Source organism: Piliocolobus tephrosceles, chromosome 15 (genome assembly GCF_002776525.5).
Source record: "Piliocolobus tephrosceles isolate RC106 chromosome 15, ASM277652v3, whole genome shotgun sequence".
Classification (NCBI taxonomy): Eukaryota; Metazoa; Chordata; class Mammalia; order Primates; family Cercopithecidae; genus Piliocolobus; species Piliocolobus tephrosceles.
Genome location: NC_045448.1, coordinates 50316103 through 50330026, shown reverse-complemented (window position 1 = coordinate 50330026; position 13924 = coordinate 50316103). Strand labels below are relative to the sequence as shown.

Genomic DNA, 13924 nt, shown 5'->3' with positions numbered 1-13924 from the left:
ACAAAAAGAGGCAGTAAAAAAAGAATTAATGAAATTTAACTAATATGTGGTGTTAAGAACAAATCAGTGGTTCTCAACTAGGGAGATACTGCCCTCAAGGAGTATTTGGCAATGTCTGGAGACACTTTTGATTGTCACAACTTGTGGTTGTGTGGGGATATTTGGTGTGATTACTGGCATCTAGTGAATAGAGGTCAAGGATGCTGCTAACCATCGTACAGTGCACAGGGCACAGGTCAGTACCCCACAACTAAGAATAACCTAATCCTAAATGTCAATTGCATCATGGTTACAAAATCCTGGGTTAAACACAAGGACATACATAAAGTTTTTAAAATAGTATATAACACATAGTCAGTACTTAGTGAATGCTAACCATGATCATCATTCATTGTGAAGTTTAGTTGCGTTGGTAACTAGTACTCAAATAGCATTTTCAAATTGTTACTCTTGATAAAGAAACTATACTTACTTATTAAATCAGAGTGTCCCCACCAAGATTTCAACACTGTTCACTCTGCTATAATCCCCTCTCTCCACCCATATTCATTTGTTTCTTTTTTTTTTTTTTTTTTGAAAAAAAGGAAGCTCTTTAGTCTAGACACATGGTTGTTGCTATCTCTAGTGCTATACTTTTAATATTTAACTTCTGGATCACACTCCTGCTAGCTTATCCACACTGCTTTCCTTCTTTAAAGTCCTACTCCAGGCTTATCTCCAAATAACCCTTCCTAACTCACCTAGCTTTAGCATTCTGACATTACACCACTCTTCCAACTCCCCCATTGTCAGGCATTCACCGAAACTGTACCCAAATGGTGTAATTTCTCTTTCATGTAGGTTTGCTTTATCTCAAAAATAAGAAATGTCTTTCATTAATGCTGTGCCCACGTTTAGAAATCAGTCCAAATTGCTACTCAGCCAGTCATTGAAGTTTTGTTATTGCCGCTTGGTGCCAAAATAAAATTTAAAAACATTTTCACCAAGTGGTTTCAGACCTGGGTTCTGCAGATTATATGAAATGGAAGCAGTAGCACACATTTCAATATACGTAATGGATATTGTAAATTCTTTCATCCGTAAGACTCTTTATAAAAACATGTATTGAAGCTTAACCAAACCATGGCATATCTTATCTTCTTTCCTGCAATTGCATCAACTTAGCATGTGGTGCTAAAGCATAATAAACCACGACAAAAGTAATCCTTATTAAAACCCAATTATTTTACTCTGGGTACCGGGCCAACAATTCAAGAGGTCAAATAAGATTCTTCCTAAAGAGATTCTTTAACTTGGGTGTTGATGAAGCCAGTAAAATCATCTGTACAGAATGCTGAACCCACACGCTAGAATGAGAAATAGATCTTGGTTATTTTACATAGTTGTATCCAAAAGAAAAAATTTAATAGTAATATTTCAAAATAGTAATATCTCAGAAACACAAAACAAAAACCCCTTTGTAGTATTTACAAATCTCCTCTATCTTGAAGATATGATGCCTAAAATGGCTAAATAATCACATAAAAGAAAACCAATGAAAATGAAATCATTACTTTATTGGACATGAAGTGATTAAGTCATGATCTTGAGTGACTGTTAGTGGAAGGATATTTAAGGGCTTTAGAGAGGAGGTCATGGTGATGAACAAATGTAGGATTTGTTTTCAGATCAGATCCCAAGCAGGTAGGGTTTCTCCCCTAACAAAGGGCTTTGCAAACTCATTCCACTAACAGAGCATATGCCACAGCAAAGAAGGACACAGCCACAAGCATTGAAGATCCCACAGAAGTAATACTTCCGGAGTGCAATCCATTCCATTCCATGGGTTAACTGTTAATAATACAGAACAATACCCAAATGAAAACTACATTGTAAAAGAAATGGACTTTTCCCATTCATTGTAGTGTAAATTCTAAGAAGCCAACTGCTTCTTTTTCTTGTTTGTAACAGTATACATAGACATGGCACAGAACTTGGTGCCTTGTAGAGTTTCATTTATTCAATGAATAAATGAATGAATGAATTTTTGGATATACTGTTATGGCAAGAGGCATATGAGAGTCCAGGACAAAGACTGTTTCCCTGGTGAAAATTTATCAGATCTGTAGGACGAATGGAGGTGGAAAAATCTTTCATGACAAAATCTTCAAAATGCTGTATCTATTCAAGCTCCCCTTTCTTTTTTAAAGAAAAATGAAAGCCAGAAATAGCTTGTGACCTATACATGATAATAGAAATGGTGAAGAGATGACACCTTGACTAACATTTTCTATGAATTATAACTTATTTGTCTTAAACAAGGAGAAACACATTTGTTCCGTAAGTATGCTAATCTATACACTACTACAAATATCAGATTTAAAAAGACATATAAGCTGTAAATGCAGATATAATAGTATTATCTCAAGACTATCCTTGGAAAACATTTTATGCCTATTTCTTCTTTGCTCTTATTCTTTTAGTAATTCATGCCCCTGTTTTGATCAAGACGTGGATGGTTTGTTTTCAATGAGAAAAGACTCTACTTTAAATATGAAATATTCTAGGTTGTCCATTAACCATTATTGTTGTTACCAACCTTATGAAGGTAGGAGGAAAAAATCCAGAATACTTTTAAGATAGAAAAATGCCAACTTTTATTTCTCTGCCATATTGACCGTGAACTATTATGTTTGCCTGACATCCATAATGTGAGGTTATTTCTTCAAATTCAGTGTTGTGTAATGGAAAGTGACTTAGCTCTATATTCATCAACGCATCTGCTGGCTATGTAATCATGACGAAGAATATTCATTTGTTTGAGCCTCAATTTTTATGTATATAAAATGAAAATTTAAAAAACATGTGCTTAATATCCACCTACCTTCAATTTTCTATGATTTTTTACCTGCTTCTTTGACTATTTTTCTCTATCTTTAAGGCTCTTCACCTTATTTAAATAAAAGGAATCTTGGAATTGTCTTTATTTTGGCTTCATACACCTTCCAAATAAGGATGTATCTATACCTAGAGCTCTTAATGTTTTCTAGAGGCTGGCAACTTGACCAGCCTCTAGATGGTGAGGCAAGAACCTGTTTTATAAAATTATGTAAATATAAATCTAGCTACCTGCTTGGGCTCCATTTTTCTTAGGTAGGTATTATCTATGCTTATAAACAACTACTTGAGTACACAGGTATGTAAGGTTATGATTCCACTGCTGATTCAATGTTTGTCCTCAGCTTATCTCAATTTCTCACCAAAAGTCAATCATACTCTCTGGTTGTCTATGTAGCCCTTGCTGTTGTTCTCTGAACATGTTTGTTTCTATGTGTCTTCCGATCTGAATTAATTAATCATTAAAACAGTTCCTTGTACAATTTCGAGCACAGCTCCAAATCTTCCAAAGTAAAAAATTATGAAAATATTGAGTTTGGTTTAACATCTTTGTTAAAAAGACGTTGCATTTAGTGTGGACTTTCTGTGCTTAGTGACTGCAGAGATTGTGACAATAGCTACCAAAGTTCCATTCATGACAAGGGATCATCAAGAACTATAGCAGGTCTCATAGCCAAGGTAAAGCCTAGTCCAAACATATCTGGATAGTATCATAAATACTATTTACTTCTGTACAAAGATTGTAAAAACTCTCCAAGGAGGCTTTCAGCAAATTCTTAGTTGTAAATTAATAATTTTGGAAAAACAAATAGTTGGTAGTTGTAAAGTTATTGATTGAGACCATTCTGAGCTTTTTGACTCTCAGTGTCTCTCAGCTTTTTGACTCTGAGCTACCTTGCAGAGATATTTTATGCCATTAATGTTTCATGTAGAAATTTATCAACTCTTAAAAACTTTATAATTAGCATTGATAACATGGAAATGATTTTGAAACCACATGTTAGAGAAATGCTTCAGGGTAGCTTTCTGTAGTAACTTTATGTTGTGCTTCTCAGTAAATGTATATTGTTTGTGCTATTGAGAATTTCTTTTGTTATGGCCTGATCCCTGGAGATGTCATTCTCTTGAGAAGCTGGGCTGTGTAACCAAAAACAGGTTGCAGCAGGACCAGAGACAGAGGATTTTAGAACACCTCATTCTCTGGCCTGCTACAGTGCCTCCGTCTCTGCACTCCTGAGAGAGAATGCATGCAGATGGTGTCTGTGAGGGTCTTACATTGTCAGCTCATTGGTCAGAAGAAGGGGCTAGCAGGACATTTTCTTAGAGATATCCTTGCAAAAGGCTAGCTCTATCAGAAACTGGTCACAGATTAATGTCTTTAGGTCTGCTTATCGTTTTCATCAGATCTGACTTGGATATTTTAAAAAGATATGACAATAACATCAGGCCCCCAGGAAGCCTGTTGAATACAGCAGGAGTAAAGGAGAACATTCAAAAGAAATATTTGGTTTATGGTAGCCAGTATTTCCAAGATGGGACAGAAATTATCTCGGCCATCCCAGCTAATCTCAGTAAGTACAGAGCATCTAAATGTAGAGATGAATGCTTGACTTCCTAATGAGTCTGTTTCATGAAATACTATTTGGTGTTCTCTTTTTATAAATTAGACATTTTTTTTTACTTGGGTTCATTTTGTTTTGTGTTTTGGACAAAATGGATTTGGTAAATTAAAGCCTGGTTTGTTTGTTTTTTTCAAAACAGAAGAAAACAAATTGTGTGATGTAGTTGTATTGTCTGCTACATCTCTAGAGTGATTGACTGTTGTAAAGAGAGTGCAAAAATATATTTAATCCTATTACAAATTAGAATAATAGCCCGCAAACCTAGATTATGCCTCAGAGCTCCTACTATCTTAGAAAGAACAGTGATTTGAAGAATAAAAATTTCAGCCATAATTCTAGATTGATTACAGTAGTTATGCAAATGTAATTATAATTTTCTGTGCAGAAAAACATATTTAAATAGAAAGCACTGCAGTGATCTTATTCACAAGCTACTCTGGTGAATACTTTTACTGTAAGGGAGAACTTGGTGTATTTTAATAATTGTCAGGTGACCATTATGATTGTATATTACAGTACTGTGTAATTTTCTTGAATTGGATATGTCTCTCTTTTTGTACGATTTTAATTACCAAAAGTAATGACAAACCTTACTAAATATGCTAATTGTACACAATAGCAATTTTCTCCATGCAGGCATAAAAATCTTGAAATAGTTTTTGCATTTCTAAAGGAAGAATACTGTGCAGGGAACTCATATGAAAGCCACTGAGGACAGCTTGTATTTGCTGTGAAATTCATTAAAATCAACGTGGGGTGCCCCTTTCCAGCAAGCAAATTTCAAACATGTTATTTTTTAAGTTACTTGAGGCTCTATGTTACCATGGCTTTAACCCTCATATACTTGACTGAATGAAGGAATTGGAAAATTCCATCTTATTTGAATCTTGTGCATTTAGTGAGAATTTTCTATGCTTAGTGCATTTAGTAAGGACTTTCTATGTTAGTGCATTTAGTGAGGACTTCCTATGCTTAATGACTGCAGAGATTGTGACAATAGCTACCAAAGTTCCATTGATGACGAGGGATGATCAAGAACTATAGCAGGTCCCATAGTCATGGTAAAGTCTAGTCCAAATATATTGATACTATCATAAATACTATTTATTTCTATACAAAGATTATAAAAACACTCCAAGGAGGCTTTCAGCAAATTCTTAGTTGTTAATTAATAATTTTGGAAAACAAATGGTTGGTAGTTGTAAAGTTATTGATTGAGACCATCCTGAGCTTTTTGACTCAAGATTTGTTACCTTGAAGAGATATTTTATGTCATTAATGTTTTATGAAGAAATTTATCAACTCTTAAAAACTTTGCAATTAACATTGATAACACCATTTCACAACCAAATATACACCCCCTAGTGACATTATGGCTCCTATGATGTAGAGTAAGCTTGTTTCTTTCCATTGAAAACATGTTGAGTAATCTTATATACTTTGTAGAATTAGCAGATCAGAAAGCAAGCTCCAATCCTGAAGCAGAATGTTCATTTTATTCTCCTTCCTATGCAGGGTTTTAAAAACTCTATCTGTACTTGTATTATTTCTTGCAAGGCAATTCAGATTCCACAGAAAATTTTGTCAATTAATTTTCATTACTGTGTGCATATCTTACATAGTGTTCAGAGTCATATTCTGGACTTTCGTAGAGAGGAAGGAATCAAAAAGAAACATAAGATGCCATCCCTCTCTAAAGGAGTTTTCAGTCCATTGGAATCCCGCTTAGTTCCTGACTGCTAAGCTTTCTGTATTTCCCCAAACTTAGCAAACAAGGCCCTTTCCACATCTAAACAGTAAAGGAAGCAAATTACCTCCAAGAGGAAATGGAGAAGAACCAAAAGTTAGATCTGAACTCAGTTCTCTAGTGTCCTGTTCATTAGGAGCTAAATTCATCGTGGATCTAATCACTGTTGCTTAGGAGATGTCATCATACTCCCAAGTCATTTAGAAAACCTTTTGTCAATGCTATTTAAAACACTGAACCTCGTATTTTGGGGATGTCTAGATACTTGAGGAGACATAATTAATAAGGCAAGGATCTTGATGTATAAATAATCTTGTCTTCTCTTTTGTTGATAGTTATATAGATTTAAAGAGAATAAGTAAATTTTTTCATCATACTGTTAATAGGTCTCTTGGATTCAGCATCCAAATTTCGTAACAAAGCCAGGATTGGTTACTTAGAATGGTGAACTTTCACATTAGGTTGACAGCATTGGGAGTTAAAATAACGTGTCATTAAAAAGTCAGGAAACCACAGATGCTGGAGAGGATATGGAGAAATAGGCACACTTTTACACTGTTGGTGGGAGTGTAAATTAGTTCAACCATTGTGGAAGACAGTGTGGTGATTCCTCAAGGATCTAGAACTAGAAATACCATTTGATCCAGCAATCCCATTACTGGGCATTTACCCAAAGGATTATAAATCATTCTACAATAAAGACACATGCACACGTATGTTTATTGCAGCACTATTCACAATAGCAAAGACTTGGAACCAACCCAAATGTCCGTCGATGATAGACTGGATAAAGAAAATGTGACACATATACACCAAGGGATACTATGCAGCCATAAAAAAAGGATGAGTTCATGTCCTTTGCAGGGACATGGATGAAGCTGGAAACCATCATTCTCAGCAAACTAACACAGGAACCAAAAACCAAACACTGCATGTTCTCACTCATAAGTGGGAGTTGAACAATAAGAACACATAGACACAGGGAGGGGAACATCACACTCCAGGGCCTGTCGGGGAGTGGGGGGGTTAGGGGAGGTATAGCATTAGGAGAAATACCTAATTTAGATGACGGTTGATGGGTGCAGCAAAGCACCAAGGCACGTGTAGACCTATGTAACAAACCTACCTGTTCTGCACATGTATCCCAGAACTTAAAGTATAATAAAATAATAATAATAAAGAATAACACTTACCATACTGAGATATTTTAGGGAATCCATATGTACTAGGTTGCCTGAGGGACTGACATTTTACACCTTTTGTCCACGGTGATTGTTAACGTGCCACTTGGAAAGTTCTCCTGACTTGAATAATGTATTATAATATCACAGCGAAAAAGCATTGCATCTTTCCAAAGTTTGAGATCTAAGGATCTACTTCCTTTCTTGTATGGCTCTTAAAGTTTTCAATCAGCCACAGAATAAACATGAACTAGCCAACATAGCTCAGCCTAGGTATTATACTTTGCCTATCCATGCCTAAAACCTAAGACATACAATCATGGAGAGAAAGAATTTGAATATTGTACTAAATTAGAAAGGTATCCAGTTTCAGAAAAACAAGAGTGTGTAAATTCTATTTTGGAATTTATTCCATAGTACTTAGTATTTATTTGCCTTTTTAATTCTATTACATATGTTTTAAATTTCTCAAAAATATACTTTTTAATGAAAAATATACTTCTGGTTTTAAAGAGTATAGAGATCTGGCATCAGGCAGCATAAGTTTGTCTTTCTAAAGAAAATGCAGCTTGGGCTTTCTGAATGGGATCCACTACTCATCAGTGTTACTAGAACCTCAAGAACAGAGTGCCTTGTTTCCAATTCTAAAGGAGCTGCTGGGTTAAACCAAAGCCATAAAAAACTGTAAAAACTTGCACATACTGGATGAGTCCAAGGCTTTAAAATAGGAATAATGAATGGTTTCATTTTCCTTTTATATTCCAAAATTGTGCTCATTTCATTAAAATCAGAAAATATTTCACAATGCTTTTTCCTAATAAAATAAAGGTATGTGAAATGCATTTAAAGGTGGTTTTGTCTTCTTCCTGATTATGTCTGCCCTTCATGAAGGCTGACCTAGTTTGAGTCCCAGCTTTTTGAAAGTTGAAAGAAATATGCTAAATGGTTCTCTATTATTTTTCTATATTCTTTCACTTTTATTTCACATTCAGAGTAAATTACACAGTTTTGCCCCTCCCTTCCTCCCACCTTTTGTCCGAGATAGGGTCTCGCTCTGTCACCCAGGCTGGAGTGCAGTGGTGGGATCAAAGCTTACTGCAGCTTCAAACTCCTGAGCTCAAATGATCCTCCTGCCTCAGCCTCCCTAGAAGATGGTACCGCAGGCATGCACTACCATGTCTGGCTAATTATTATTTTATTTTCTGTAGAGAGGAGGTCTCGCTTTGTTATCCAGGCTGATCTCAAACTCCTGGCCTCAAGTGATTCTCCCGCCTTGGCCTCCCAAGGTATCAGGATTGCAAGTGTGAGCCACTGTACCTGGTCTCTTCCCCTGATAGCACAGAAACTTACAATTGTAAGGGACTGAAAAGGTCGTTCAGTCTCACCGTCTGCCTAGTGCATGCATTTCCTTCAGCAATCTTCATAGATGAGCATCTTGCCTCTCTTCAAATATTTTTCATCTTTGAGATAGCCTGATTCATTGTTAAATCGTTCTGATGATCAAGAAGTTGTGCTTTGTGTTTGCACTGTATAAGGCCCAACCCCAAGAACAAAAGTAAACAAAATATGATTTATCCCTGCAGGGAGTTTTGAATCACAAGCACAGTTTTGCATGCAATAGTAGTAAAATAGAGTAATACATTTTTAGCAATCAATGAATATACTCTAGGAGCAAAAAATTCTGAAATTACATACTTGACATACATCATTGTGGAAGAGACATTTAATTTGTTTCTTTAAAGGTGGGTATATCAACAGGCAATGTTGAGGAAAAGAGTAACCTAAGAGATCAAAGGAGAGAATTCATACATCAGGTCAGGGAATGGGAGAGAATCCACAGAATGCCTCAGGAAATGACTGGCATGCAGAATGAGTATAACGGGAATGTATAACAAAAGTTTGCAAAGGCAGATGGTGGGCAGATGATAGAAAACCTGCTAAGGGGTTTGGACTTGGTCTGCAGGCATTAGAGAGCGATTGATGTTTTTTAAGCCAGGGAATAGAATTATTAGAGCTGTGCTTTGGGAAAATGACTTCCCCAGCTGACTATGAAATGGTCTAAGCAGGGAGAGACTAGAAGCTGAGCAATAGCTAAGGAAACAATTGCAGTAGTTCTAGAAGGAGGTAGTGAAAATTAGAACTAGGGTAATGGAAGTGGGAATATGGTGTAGGCAAGGGGAACATTGCTGAAACAAGAGGAATTGGTCATTGATTATGAGGGTTGGGGATGGAGAGAAGAGACACTAAAGAGAAAGGGAACAAGCTGAGAAAGTTCCATGTCCACAAGTACTTACTGAGGATTGATTTATGTTATATAAGAGCAATGCTAGTCACTGATGAGTTAGACAACCAAAGTATGATTCTAGCTTTACTCAACATGTATTCTGTGTGTGTGTGTATGTGTGTGTGTGTGTGTGTGTATGTTTAATAGCATGGATACTGGTGGCAAGTTATACTTTCAAAAAGCTCTCTATAGGGCAAAATAGATTCCAGTAAAACTAACAGACCTAAATGTGACAAAAAATGCTAACATTAAAAGGGCAGTAAGTTATCGTCAGATGGAGAATTAGCAGAAATGCTTCGTAGGCAGAGGCTTCAGCATGAGCAAAGGTTGTGAAGATGTGCAGTGTGTTTGAGAACTGTAGAATTTGGTGCAGAAGGTAATTAGAATACAGGGACGTGAATAATTTTGAGCAGATGTGTAGAGGATATTAAAAACTCTATAAAAGAGGTTAGACTAATTCTCTAGGTAATGGGAAGGTCTGGAAGAGTGTGTTTTTGTTTTTGGTTGTGGCTTTGTTTTGTTTTTAGTAGTAATGAGAAGTTATTTGCTCTAGGTTTTGGAAGATAATGCTGGTAAAAAGTAGATGATACGTTCCATAGTATGAAGCCTAAAGGCTTTGGACAACTGTGAGTAAGGAGACTCTCATGGTTATCAGGGTTGGTAATGCTATTATTGACCTGCAGGAAATCAGTTGACTGGTTAAAGGAGAAGATGATTTAAAGCCATTTTAAAATTGGAGCAAGTTCTCATCCTCTCAAGTAATAAGAATCAATTTTTAACATTTTCAGAAAAGTCGATATCGCTTCTTTAAAAATAATCTGCTTTCTATAGTATACTGTATCCTTGTCATGCATAGTATTTTGTTGTATAACATGGTTCCTTCCTCCCAGTTTCCTACTCTTTTCCTAGTGGGCAGTTATAAGAATTATTTTTGTCTGGCACTTGATAAGAACATGATCTATTGGTTGGTAATTTCTTACTTTCTTTGCAGCAGAAAGAATAAATAAAGTGCAAATATTCAATAATAAGCTGAAAAAGACAGTGGTTTCATGTGTATTTGTTATTATTTTGGTTGCTGTGGATTATCACCTGGCTGCAGGTCAACAGGCTGTCCCACTGTTATCTAAACTGTTGTGCTCGCACGATGCCACATTTAATCAATCAGCTTCTCAAACTATGGATCTGTGGAATTCAGAAAATGTTTCCAGAGTTTTAGCAATGATATGAGCAATAACTTTTGGCTTCTCTTGGTCTTTCCTGAAAAAGTCCATTATTTTAACTAGATGCATATAGCAAGGAATGAATGTGATAACCTACCATTGTGTTTGGGAGAAAGAAGACAATGGTAGCTCTGCACATAACATTCTCTGCCTAGACTACAACTCATAGTGTCAACTTAACTACATTATTACCACAACTAGTGTGTATTAATTCATCCTGTCTTCAGGTTGTTGATTTAGGAGGCAAAGGAAGGTAGAAAGAGTAGATAAAAGATTGTCTTGAATAACTCTACAAATATTCAGAAGGAAAAATCTAAATGAACAATAGAAGCTTTAATATTACAACCCCAGTTTTGCAACCATGAGGCTGAATATGCCAAATAGCCTAAATTAGCAGTAGGGAAAAGACTCAAGAAAACTACAGCGGCCACTAAACAGAAAAGAAAATGCTTCCAAAAACAATTTTTATAAATCACATACAAATTGACACCAGAGAGTACTGAAGATTCTTCCACTCTCTCTATATATATCTTAACTTTTACTTATATGTTCTTGTGAGTTTTGAGACATTGATAAATGTATTGCAGAATGACCAAATCATATGGACTATAACAAATGTTTTATTATAAATGAGCCAAAAGACACAAATCTTTTCTTACAAGAGTGTCTCTAAAATATCTCTGTGACCCTGTCGCTATCCTGATTGATAGATTTAAGATTCCTGGGTTCCCTAAAATAACTACAAGACTTTCACTATGATCTAACCCCTGCCTATCTGTATCTCTATCTTCTTTTATCTCTCTGCCACCCCACCAATATAAAGTTTTTAGTCAAGCAATACCTCACCTCCATTTCACCAAATACGCCATGCCTTTTCATACCCTGTGGCTTTTTTACCTCAACGCAATACTTATTTCAATGTGTTTGAATTATTAATTTGTATCTCTCCAACTAGATTTCATTGTCAGGAAACAGTTCTAAATGAGAGTGGACATCTGTCATGTCAAGGGGAAGGAAAATGTTCCATCTTTGATATTTCTATCTGGGATGATATGAGAGTACATAATCTGTTGTATAGTCTATCAGTGCCTTATGGAATTGCTCGTCATTTCTTCCCCATAGCTACTCAGGAAATGTTGGAAATATTATCTATTTCACATGTGATCCTGAAAGAACACTATTATGGTTTGGAAATTTTAAAACAGGATGTGAAAAATTGAAATAAATAATTTTAAAATTTATAACCGACTTTAGGAAAATTGAGTTAAACATACGAAGCAAAAAGGCACATCAGTTTTCAAGAATGTTTCATGTGCCCATTTATACTGAACATTCTGGAAATTGTTTTGAGTAACTGCTTTGCAACTTCAAGGAGGTTGCCAACAGATTTTATCAACTTTCAAATTAGGAATGAATATAGCAGGAATTGAGAATAAATATTACACTGACAAGATTAGACACTCATTTCCTCACATCAGCAAAATATAATAGAGACATCACAAATTTAAGAAATAAAACAGCTTTTGAAGTAGCAAAAATTTGTGTTTGGCATTACAAATAGAGATACTTAACAAGAATAACCAAATGTACAAATTGCCTTTGTAATTATGTTCCACAGCTGAAAGCAACTAGCTCTATAATCTTAACAAGCTATTTTTCTTCCCCAAGCCTCTGATCTCTCATCTCTGTACCTGTTGTAGGTACAGAAGGGACTAATGACAGAAGTGGTATATATGGACCCTATTCCATATTGATGCATAATTAATCAGGCTATTCTCATCCACCAAGCCTTAGAACATTACTCAACTCTCTCAAAAACCACTGTTTTTATATAGGAGTTGTCTAAGAGAGAAAATCTCATTTCTCAAATCCTATAAATCTCTTGGCTCAAACTCTAAATCATAAACAGGTTCATACTTTGGAAAGGACTTGAGGCTTTTTAAGAGTTGCCTAGATTCTTCTGAGGTTTCTAGACTGTTTTGTAACATTACTGTCATGTATTTATTCTGTCCTTGTAACTTTTCTCAAGAATGTTATTTTCATTTATTATTTATCTATTTCCTCCACCCCAACACCTTGAGGTCAACAGAAGAGAGAGTTGAACTGACTTATCTTACTCTTTAGTCATACAACTAACTGTAAGCCAAGCTTAAACTGGTACGCAGATCCCTGGACACCTGGTCTATTTCTCTGGAATGACGGATAGAGTAGGGCAGAAAAATGAGGGAAGGATGACGGAAGTTCATCAGAAAGCCAGTAATATATAAGATTAGTTTTGTCAGCAAAACTTAGTAAACTTTTACATTAAAAGACAAATATTTTGATCTCCCATTCCCCCTCTCAAAAAGGTTTTTTAGTTCATATTGTTTTGCTAAAATTCCTGAACTGGAATCTGAAGCTGGAAAAACAGCTATCACTGACATCCTAATATTCTTGCCATTCATGAAGGCCAGAAGCTAAAATAGGGCCTAGAGGAGAAATCTTGACCAGAGTAAGATCTTTCTGGGATAAGCGTACTTTACAATGATAGACTCAGCAATGACTGGCCAGGTCAAGGCTGCTCAGCCTGAAACTAACATAGAGCACTAAGAAAATAAGCTTTTTCGTGTCTTCCCTTTCTTTTCTCTCTGAATTCTATATGGAGGTATGCGTATTGGTTTCCTATGCTGTGTAATGAATGACAACAAACTTACAAGCTCTAAACAACACATTTGTTATCTCACAGTTCATGTGGTCTGAAGTCGGGGCACAGGTTAACTGGGTCCTCTGCTCAGCTCTCACTAGACTATAACCACAGAGTTGACAGGGCTGTGTGCCTTTCTAGAGCTCAGGACCCTCTTCCAAGCTTGCATGGTTGTTGGTAAAACTTAATTCTTTGTGGTTGGAGGACTGAGGCCCTCAGCTCTTAGAGGCTGCCTGCCATGGGACCCTTTCCATTAGCAGCTTGCATCAAGAAGCTTGCTTCTTGAAGGCCAGCAGGAGAGTCTGTCACT

At 36.0% G+C, this 13924-nt stretch overlaps 1 protein-coding gene across 21 annotated transcripts in view; it reads left to right on the top strand.

Moving 5' to 3' along the window:
• The window catches only part of NRXN1 (neurexin 1), a 1127593-nt gene that overhangs the window by 1027512 nt on the left and 86157 nt on the right, over window positions 1–13924 (top strand). The window lies entirely within an intron of this gene.